The following is a 10,487-nucleotide window of genomic DNA, read 5'->3' as shown; positions in this document are numbered from 1 at the left end:
CGGTCCCGCCCCGCCCCCTCCCCGGCCAGCCCAAAGCTGCTGCGCTCTCGAGCACAGCGAGAGCAGGTGGCCGCGGCGGGCTCCGTCTCTGCCCCGCAGGTAAGTCAGCGACGCGGTTCGGTCCACCCTGAGGACCTCGAGGGCCGTACGGGCGAACAAGGCAGCCCCTTCCACCTGTCCTGTGACCTCGTCTCAAAACTGGGGGACCCCCAAGAGGCAGTGAGGACATCCCTATTGGTTCTGCGCGTGGACCCAGGGCATCTAACGGGTGGGACTAAACTCTGGGGAAGTTTAGAGGATCCTGGCTGATTATCCCTGATGCCGAGGTGGGCTCCAAGGGATAGGAAAAGGCAGAGCTGGGCAATAGGCACAGTTTTCTGGAAGAGAGCAGGTTGGGGGTGGTGACTGCAGGGATCCAAGTAAGGAACCTCATTGACTAGCGTGCCCCAGTAGCATCCTGTCTGCCCCCCTACCCCACCCCCAACCCCGCCGACACACACACACTTAGTGATGGGGTGGCCCGAACGGCTATAGTTCTGTGTGCAAAAGAGGTAAGATCCACTGCATAGCTGAGCTGGGGCCTGGGTTTTCTGATGAGCTCTTGGGCACCTGCATCATTTATTTACACTGGAGTACAGATCGCAAGGTATGGAGGGATTAGGGAGCAGGGGTCGTACAGATTTCCTGGGGAACCCAGAGACCTGGGGACTGAGCAAGTCTTTTCTGTGTCCGTGTTCCAGAGCCAGGTGGGGGAGGTGATCACAGAAGTGTCCCTTATTGTAGACATAGGGTGCATTTGCACACTCCGTGTTGGGATTTGGGATGTAGGAAAGGGTTCCTGCCTCCCAGAACCTCAAGGAAGGCTTCCTGGAAGAGGAGGTCCTGGGCTGACTGACAGCTCAGATGTGATGCTTAGAGCTCTGAGATACAAAGGAAAGTTGGACTTTGGGCCTTGGTGCTGGGTTAGGGTACAGCAGAGGACCCAAGATTATAGAATGGAAGTAGGTCAGGGTGCTGCCTTGGATCCAGGAGGGACCCCACAGACTTTCTAGATCATCACAAACCTATGGACAGACCAACATCCAAACTCAGGTGGGAGGACTTCCTGTGTCTGTTTAATTTCCCCATTCCATTGTCTCCTTCTACACCACACACTATCATTGTCAGGAAGTTCTTGCTCATAACTGATCTTCATCCCTTCTGCCTCTGTGCCAGTTTCTTGCTTCTGGGAGGCAGCGTGTTATAGTAGAAAGAATGGGGGCTTTGGGGTCAGTTAGACTTGAATTCTATCACCTCTACCTACTGTGTGACCTTGGGCAAGTTACTTAACCTCTTTGAGTTTGCTTCCCACCTGTAAAATGGGGATAATAATAGCACTCACCTCATAGGGTGGCGGTAAGGATTAAGTGAAAATACGCAATAGAGCGCTTAGCACAGTGCCTGGCGCCTGGTGAGGGCTCAACAAGTATAAGTGTCCCCTCATGTGTAGGACAGCAAAGCCGATCTGCAAGGGGTGGGGGTGGGGGTTGGAAGTTTTATTTAAAACTTGGCCAGAGAGAGCAATGCCCTTCACCACCACCACCCACCAGCCCCTGCCCCCTGCTGGTCCCTGGATCTCGGCTGGACCTGTATGGGCTGCCCAGGACCCCTCACCTCCTCATCTCTTAGTCACCCTGTTTTTATCTCCAAGGTGAGGAGAGGGGCCCCAGCAGGGCAGGGACCAGTGGCAGCAGGCGCCCACTTGGGACTATGCTTCCGGGGAACAAACTGGCTTAGAGACCCAACCGAAAAATTAATTCCCCGTTGTCATCACCTCCCTGCCCTCCCCACCTCCAGAAATCCACAAGTTGGGATCCAGCTGCACTAAATTTTTCCAGGAAGATAAATAATGTTAAGTGACTGAAAGTCCCGTTTGGGGGTCGTCCAAGCTGCCCTCCAATGGAATGACAGCTTCAGTTCCTGGCCTGAGCTCTGGAGGCTGCTGGGGAAGGGTGGATCTAGTAAGCACCCTTAAATCTGGGCAAGGGCAGGGATGTCCATGCCCTAGCTGAGCGTTTTCAAGGGCTCTGCTCTGGCCGGGATATCCCCCTCCCCGTGGGATGAGGAGTCAGAAGCGCCAAGGGGAGGAGCCTGCTCATCCCTTTCAAGACCACATGCCCCATACCTATGACTCTGAAGGCCCCTGCCCGGATGGCCGCCAGCTTGTTCCCATCTCATGCAAGCCTCTGCTCTGAGCCTGTTTTCCACAGGGCAGGTTATGCCACTAGGTGTGCACCCTAGACCTGAGGGACGACTGAAGATGGCTAAGGGACAGCTGTTTGCAGGGCATGAAGATGGAACTAGGAGGTGAGGCTGGGTGTCTACATACATGCATATGAGTCCCTTGTGGTGCAGCAGGAGTTGGCAGTAGGAAGGGGGGGTGCTGGCTGGGGCCAGGGTGGGAGTGGAGCTGTCTCTCCCTCCATAACATTGTCCTTCAAAACTCCCAGGAGTCAGGGAAGTCGAAATTGGAACCTGGTCTTCCAGGTCATTCTGAAAGTGTATTTATCAAGGTGGCATGTTACAATATATTTTAATTAACTTCGTTAGCTTGATATAAAACTTTCAAATATGTAAACATGTGTATGTCGGCCCCATTTGTCCTCTTGCCCCAGGCCCTGCAAATGTTAGGGGTGGGCTCGGCAGGACCTGTGACCGACCCTGCTATTTGGTGAATTCCCTTTCTGCTGGCTGTCCCCCAATATAGCAGTGCCCCTGTAAAACTGGGCTTAGGACATGCCCCCCTGGACCAGGAAAGAGTTTCAAGGTAAAATGAAGACTGTCAGCTGTCACCAACAAGCAGTCCCCCCCTTGGGCCTCCTGACCTCATTCTCCACCCAAAATTGGGACAGTTTTTAAAAATGTCCTGTGATGCTTAAGAGAGAAAAGATGAGGAGAGAGGTTGCTTATCTCCTTAGCTGTGGGGAGGGTGTAGGCACTCACTGGACCCAAGGAGCAAGGAGGGTGCTAAATGGGCCACAGCAGCAAGAAGGATGGAAGTTAGACTGGAGGAAGATCAGGGCCAGGCCCCACCATCTCTCCAGCTGCCCTTCTCAGAGGAAGCCTTGTGTGGGGGCCGGCTGGCCAGGCGGTGGGAGTCATCCCTGGTGGGAATGTGTGTCTCTGCCTCTGTCTTTCTCAGTCTCTCTCACATCGGTTGCGACTGTAGTTGAGGACCCTGTGGCACCCGGACACGCTGTCTGTTCCGAAGAGAGACATGCGGCCTTTCTGTGGCCATCTCTGACTCACTCAATTTTGATTGGGCTATTTAAGGATCAAAGCTGCCACCTTGGCCTCATTAGTGCTGTGAAGTGCTTGATGAAACTGGACACACACATTCACACTCAGATACTCACACACCCAGGCATGCATGCCACCTACACTAACTCACAGATGTGCTGTATACAGTTGCACACCCCTAAACACCGCTTTAAGTGCAATCTTGGGAGTGGACCCCCCTGTAGATGCAACCTGACACATGCACTTTGCAGACCCCTGAGCCTTCACCACAGTCCCAGTCTCACTCGCCCCCATTGGTGACTTTTCATTCACCTTGGGTTACCCGCCAGCTCTGGTGGCCAGGGGCCAGACGCCTGCAGTGCTCAGTGTTGGGGACAGGAGGCAGCAGTGCTGCCCTCCTGGGACTCCCCGCAAACTGCACCCAACTCAACGTTCTGCACTTCTGCTCCCAAGGTGCCGAACATTGAGCGGGGTGCAGTTTGCGGGGAGTGCCTCCAGGTGCTAAGTCTCTCTGTGTAGTTCTGTGAGTCTGTTTCTGCCTCCCAGCCTGTAAGTGTGTCTGACCGTGTGCCTCCTGCTTGCTGTCTGCTTGGCCCTTCCCCTGCTCCTCTGCTTGTCATTTCATGTCTCTCCTCTTTCCCTGCCTCGCAGCCTCTCTTTTTCTGTGTGTCTTTCTTTCTCTTTTCCTTTTTCTCTGTATGTGTGTCTCTGTCTTTCTCAATCTCTCTCTCTCTCTCTCTCTCAGTCTCTGTGTGTGTCTCTGCCCTTCTGCCACACACACACACACACACACACACCTTCCTTACTCTCGATCTCTCTCCTGTGTCTCAGCTCTGTCTCTGATTGTGTGGCATCTCTCTAGTCCATCTTTCTGTGTCTGTCTTTACTTCTCTCCGTCTCTGTCTCTCTAAGTCTGAGTGCGTGTCTCTTTCTTCTCTCCCTGTCTTACTTTTGTGAGGTGTCCCAGGGGAACAGGACAGCCAGATGTCTCTGAGTGTAGAAGAAGGTGGCAAAGCATCTGGGGAATGGGGGTTGCCATTACTCTGGGCCCCTCCAGTGCCAAGCAAGGAGTGGGGGAGGATGTCAGGCTCTGGAGAGGACAGATGTTGGCCCATCTCCCCCAGTTCCTCTGCTGAGAATTTGAGATCTTGGGGGCTTCGGCTCCAGATTCTGAAATGTTATTTAGTGAGAAAGCCCAGGGACGCAGGATTGGGGGTTCAGGATGACGAGGGAGACTGCCCCTGTCTGTCTGGTTGATCTGATTGACTTTGAGCCAAGGGAAAGGTGTTGGGGACTTGAAGTCCCCCTCAGAAGAGGCGTTAACCAGAGTGGGGCTGAATTGACACTTTTCTTTTTCCTCGAAGCAGCCAAGCTCAACGCACCCACCCCAGGCCCCAGCTTCCTGCTCCAAACCACCACTGTGCTCCCCACCCTGTTCCAAACATTTCCGCCAACTGCCCCTGGGCTGTGGGGCCTGTTCAAACAGCCTCCCTGCCCTCTCTCCAGGCCTCCCCACCTCGGCAGGACTCTCCTGGCTGCCATGGCTCCTTGCACAGGAGCGGCTGTGTTGGCTATTTGTTTATTTGACTAAGGTTTTTGGGTGGGGTGAAGACCAACCCCACTGATACTTCTCCCCACTTCAGATGCCCAGGCAAGAGGCCAGGACAGCCCCGCCGTGTTCCCATTGCCCTCACTGCCGTCCCCCGAGCTCCCACATGCCTCTCCTACACCCCCAGGCCCCAGACTTCTCTACCTTCCTGATCTCAGGTCTGTCAATTCCTACATTTGATGCCAGCTGCACCCCTCCCGTTGGACAGGCAGGATAGGGAGGTACAAGACACACTTCTGCACACAGCCACCTTGTCCCTCACCTAGGGGAAGGAAAATGCTGGGAGCTGGAACATCTGGGGAATCCCAGAGAGGAACACATGGCGTGTGGTCTTCAGAATGTGGGAGAAGTCTGCCCACATCTCTCGTTGACTGAGGCTTGAACCAGCGATAGAGTGAGACTTCAGCAGAGGAATAATTCCCTAATGGGTTTGGGGCCCCTCCCAGGATCCATCCCAGAAGGATCGCTCTGGTACCTCAAGGGTCTTTCCATCTCTGGAGTTTGTATAGTGCTATACCATATACAGAACTGTCTCTTCCTGCCCTGTAAGCACCTGGAGAGGTAGCAAAATCTCCATTCAGGCAGAGACTGGACTTGAACCCAAGTCTCCTCACTCCCCACAGCCAGGCCTTTTCCCCAGACCGAGCCCGAGCTGCTCCTTGGGCAAAAAGAACTTCGGGCTACAGCCATTTCTCGGCTCTCCCTGCATCCCCCCTCCATCTTCACTGGGCCCACTTCTGTCTTCTGTTGGGAAGGGAGTGTAGGAGCCGTAGCATTCTGTGACCTCGTTCTGAGATCTGCTGCCCTAGTTAGCAGCTTCCTGAGGGGAGAGGGACGCGAGAAGCTTTTAAAGATGGTTTCAGCCATCTGGGTGCTAATCGGGAATGAGACTGTCCCTAGGTTGAGGCTGGGGACAGCTATTCCCGTGCTGCACGATGAGGTGTGGGGGCAGAGAGGCCAGAGAGGGGATCAGGAAGTTTCCCCAAATAGCCTGGCCAGCCGCCAGATGTGGGAGCCAGGCCCGGGGTGTGTGTGTGTGGTGGGGGGAGGGCAGCCCAGCTGTGGGGCAGCTGGCCAGTTGGCACATGGGTCTAGACCTTGGGAAGACGGGCAAGGGGCAAATATGAAGCAGGACTGGCACTACCTCCTCTTTTCTTTCCCGCTGCCATGAGCTTCTCTGGAACTTAGTGTCATGAGTAAGGGAGGGGGATAGAGGTAGAAGACTGTCCCTTTTCTCTCTCAGAGGCCCTTGTAAACCCCAGTGACCCTGATTTATTCGTTCTTTCAACCAATATTTATTGAGCACCTACTATGTGTTATACTTGCTAGGACCTGCTCTGGGAATTCAAGGAGGACTAAGACAGGGTGAATAAGAAAGAATACAAGGAGGCATGAAGGAAATCTCCTTAAGGAGGGCAGTGAGGGAAGGCTTCTCATGGAGGTGATATTTCAGCATCAGCCCTGAGAAGGGGAGGTAGGACCCAGGAGGAAAACAGTGATCCAGGCAGAAAGAACCAGTTTCAAGAGGGAGAGCTTACTGTGCTCCAGGGAGAGAAAGGGCCCAGTGTGGCTGGAGTATCCTAAGCAAGGTAGGGAGTGGTGCAAAAACAGATCAGAGGAGCACAGGATATTTTGACCTGGACAGTTTGACCCTAAGGATGTTTTGAATGCAAACATTTTAAACCAAACATACCGACACTGGAGACTTTTTTAGAAAGTATTTTCCAGTTTGAACGCTATTGGTCTAACTTAATTCCTTGATCAGATTTTTCAATTTTTTTTTCTCTTTGGTACAGTTAAACAAATTTCCATTTGTTTTTTTATTCCACTTTAATTTTACGGGAATTATGTTCACTGGCATCAATTCTGTATAAATTTCCTGCTGAGGTTTGATTCATCGATCAATTTGGTGTCGATCAAAGGCTCCTGACCCGAGTCTCTGCTGTTGTGCAATTGACTGGGTAAACTCCTCTCCAATTTTGGAAGATTTAAATTTAAAAAAAGACTTGTGGTCAAGATTGGATGCTTCTGTCCATTTTCATCAATAACAAATTTTCTTGTATCCGGTTTTAACCATCATCAGTGTTACTTTTACTGGTAATTACCTTAGAGTGTGGGGGAGGTGGGTAGGGGCCAGGTCTTCCAGGCTGGAGTAAAAATTCTCTTAAAGCAAAGGAGAAGCCTTTGGAGGTTTTAGGCAGAAGAGTGACATGATAAGACGTGCCTTTTTCAAAGGATCTTCCTGGCCGTGTGGGGAATAGACTGGGAGGGCAGGAAGTGGAGAAGTGGAGGCAGGGAGGACCCTGAGGAGACTTATGCCAACCCAGGTGGTAAAGAGAAGCGAATAGACTGAAGACAGATTAGAGAGGTAGAAAGGGCAGCGTAATTACTGGCCCACTCCCCAGGATCCAGCACAGCTCTTCCTACGTGCCCAGAGAGACCTCGATGTCATTCCCCACACCCTCAGCTCCCTTCCTGCAAGGCCCCAAACACCTCAGAGTCTGGCCCCTGGAGTTTGCACAGGGTGGAGACCAAGAACTGGGGTGTTTTCCTTGGGGCTCCCTCCCAGTCTGTCTCCTGACTGAATGCGGCCGAGGGAGGGTCAGGGATGCCCAGCGGAGGTTGGGGTTGGGGGCTGGAAGGCATAGGGGGTATGGCCCTTGGATCTGCCCATCCAGAGCACGTGGCTGGCGCAGCCAGAGTGGCCGCAGACCTGGCGGGGAAACAGACGCAGACACAGGGTGCTTGTCCGGCCCCTGGCTCCAAGCTCAGGGTGTGACCCTGAGCAGGGGTACAAAGAGGCCTCTGTCAGTGCGTGCAGGGCGCAGAGCCCATCTAGGCCAGGCCAGGAGCCTGAGGAGTGAGGGAGATGGGCCTGGGAGGACTCGAAGAGAGACAGCCTGACACTTCAAGACCCGAGGTTTGAGTGTCATCTGGGGCAAGTTACTTCCTCTCCTTGATCCTCAGTCTCCTCACCTGTGACATGGAATCTTAATCCCAGCCTCCCAGACCTGGTGCATTGTCTTGGTTGACTGACTAAAGCATCACCTTCCTAGAATCATATATTTTTAAACATGATTTAACAACCACCTATTTGTTTACCTTGTACTTGTTTGTTAAACACTTTACATATATTGATTCATTTAACCCCAGTAATGACCCTCTAAGAGAGGTACTATTTATCCTTATTTTACAGATGGGGAAACTGAGGCACAGAGGTGGCCAAGGTCACACAGGAAGTGGCAGAGGTAGGATTTGAACCGGGGCAGTATGGGTACACTACGGTGCTTCCCTTAAGGAAGGGGTGGGCATCCCTTAGGCCAGGCTTCTGAAGGGGGTGGGACCTGATTCTTCAGCAGGGAGGGAGGGGTATGATGGAGCGGCTCTGTCTTGGGAACATAACTGTGCAATGTCTCCCATCCCAGGGCCTGACCCCTAGGGCAGGGCTAAGAGTGCCGTGGGAGGGAGAGGAGGCCCAGGACCAGAGACCCAGGGCAGGAGAAGAGGGTGGAGCAGGGGTCACTGGAGAAGTAGGTCACAATCCTGGCATCTTTGGCCCAGGTGTGGCAGCTGTGCCAGGGAAGGCTGGGGCAGATTTGGTATTATTCCTTTAACAAGGACCAGTCATTCGCTGTGGGGTGCCAGGCTTGGTGCCACATACTTGGAGGAGCGAGCCCCATCCCCAGGAGCTCAGGGACTCAGCAGACACAAAGCATGGACATGGAACTGAATGGCAGGGGGTCTCAGCTAAGGGGCTGAGGCTGGTGGGGAAACAGCCCCAGCCCACAGCGGGGGACCTTCAGGTTTCAGGATTAAGCCTCGGCACATGCACAGGACTAGACTGGCTGAGAAAGGAGGCGGGACCTCTCAGGCTGAGGGTGAGGAGGTGGGACAGTGGTACTGAAGCAGCAGGTGGTTTCTGTGGGCGTGGCTGGGATGTGCTCTCCTACACACCTCTAGACGTGTCTACGCTTCAGAATCACCTGGGCACTTGTTGCAAAGGCAGATGCTGGGCCTCTCCCTACCCTGAATCGGAGCTCCTGGGGTTGGGGCCCAGCCCAGGGTGCCCGACAAGCTCCCCAGGTGCTGCTCGTGTTGCCATCACTTGGCAGTACTGCAGGGGGCGGGGTTCTCACCCGTGGGTGCACATCAGAATCACCTGGGCAGAAATTAAAAGCCCCCATGCCCAGGTTGCACCCTGGACCAATCCCAGCAGAATCTCTGGGGAGGGGGTCAGGCATCTGAAGGTTTCCAAGGTGCCAGGCAATTCCAGAGAGCCGCCACAGTTGAGGACCCTCAGGTGGGCCTGTCCTTCATATTAGCCAGGTTTAGGCTGAACTGTCTCCTCCTCAGAGAGGCCTTTCCTGCGTACTCATCCTCCCTGACCTTGTGTTTATCTGCTTATTAGTGTGCCCATCGCTCCTAGATTGCAGGCTTTATGAGGACTCCTCAGGACCGTTGTTCACTGCTGGATCCCAGGGCATAGAATGGAGGGCCTGGCATATAGTAGGTTGGTGTTCAACAAATGTTTATTCAGTGATTTTACTGAGCCTCTACTGTGTGCCAGCCACAAAGGGAGACACTCTCCGGATAGCGTCTCTTAATTCTCCTAACCTGTGAGGTAGATACTACTGGGCCTATGTTACAGATCAGAGAGGTGCTGCAACTTGCCCAAAGTCTGATGGTCCAGAACCCTGGCTCGACCCTGGGCCCCAAGCTGCCTCCCAGCCCGGGGAGCCTGGAAGCTGGACAAAGGGCCCCTGGGGGTGGGGGATGAGGGGGGGACATGAGCCATGTGAAACAGCCCATCCTTGGGGCCTTTCTTGGAACCTTTCAGTTGGTTATGAAAGGCCTCCTTCATGGCCTGCAACTGCTGTGTGCTTCTACCCGCTGGACCGATTTGAGAGGAGGACTCCTTGATGTGGTCAGCAGCTGCTCCCTGGCCAGTAAGGGGGACCTTGGCCACCCCATCATCTCCCTCAGCCAGTGGGCTTGGAGGCTCTCCCCTTCCTCCTGCCCCAGGTGACCCTGGATTTTCAGGGTCATCCTCAGCCTCCCTCTGCCTCCATCTTTCTGAGGTGAGGATGGGTTAGGTTCAGTTTCTCATGCTGGGGCAGGGGAAGGGACCCCAAGGTCTGTCGGGGTGGACTATGGTGGGAGGATTCTGCTGGACAAACTAAAAGCATCGGGAAATGAACGGTGGGTCAGGGAGACTCGAAGATCTTAATTTCCACAGGGTTGATCCTGGCTGGTAGTCAGGGCCTCTCCCAGCCTCTTCTGAATGTAGCTCTTTCTTTAAGTAAGAGGGAAGGTAGCCAAGGTCCCAGTGAGGATCCCTGGGCCCTCAGCCTTTTCTGTCCCTTCCATGAGGCACTATGGGGAAGTCCCCCCAGTAAACTGACTGCCTTCTGGACTGCTGCTTTTGCAGCTAATATTCTGAGGAGAGGGCCACCCCTGCTGTGGGCACCCCGGTTCCCAGCTTCCTGTCCTCCAGCTCTGGCCTCTCCTACACAACCCAGACAGCTCTGCCAAGCTGGGTGAGGAGGTTGACATAATTTCCGTTGCACTGGCAACAAATACAACTTGGATACAGCTCTGG

General features: G+C 53.9%; 1 protein-coding gene across 3 annotated transcripts in view; it reads left to right on the top strand.

Moving 5' to 3' along the window:
* Positions 1-1,076: 1,076 nt before the first annotated feature.
* ZNF385C (zinc finger protein 385C) overlaps positions 1,077-10,487 on the top strand; it is a 51,290-nt gene continuing 41,879 nt past the window's right edge. Inside the window, exon 1 of one of the 3 annotated variants that reach the window (XM_019667075.1) lies at positions 1,077-1,092. The gene's annotated coding sequence lies outside the window, so the exon portion shown is untranslated. Of the gene's footprint in view, positions 1,093-8,103; positions 8,137-8,176; positions 8,193-10,487 lie in introns of those variants that run through there. The other 2 variants (XM_019667071.1, XM_019667074.1) reach the window with 2 other exon arrangements.

The sequence above is a fragment of the Hipposideros armiger genome, unplaced genomic scaffold (genome assembly GCF_001890085.2).
Source record: "Hipposideros armiger isolate ML-2016 unplaced genomic scaffold, ASM189008v1 scaffold_482, whole genome shotgun sequence".
Taxonomy (NCBI): domain Eukaryota; kingdom Metazoa; phylum Chordata; class Mammalia; order Chiroptera; family Hipposideridae; genus Hipposideros; species Hipposideros armiger.
This window is presented reverse-complemented; position numbering and strand designations above follow the sequence as displayed.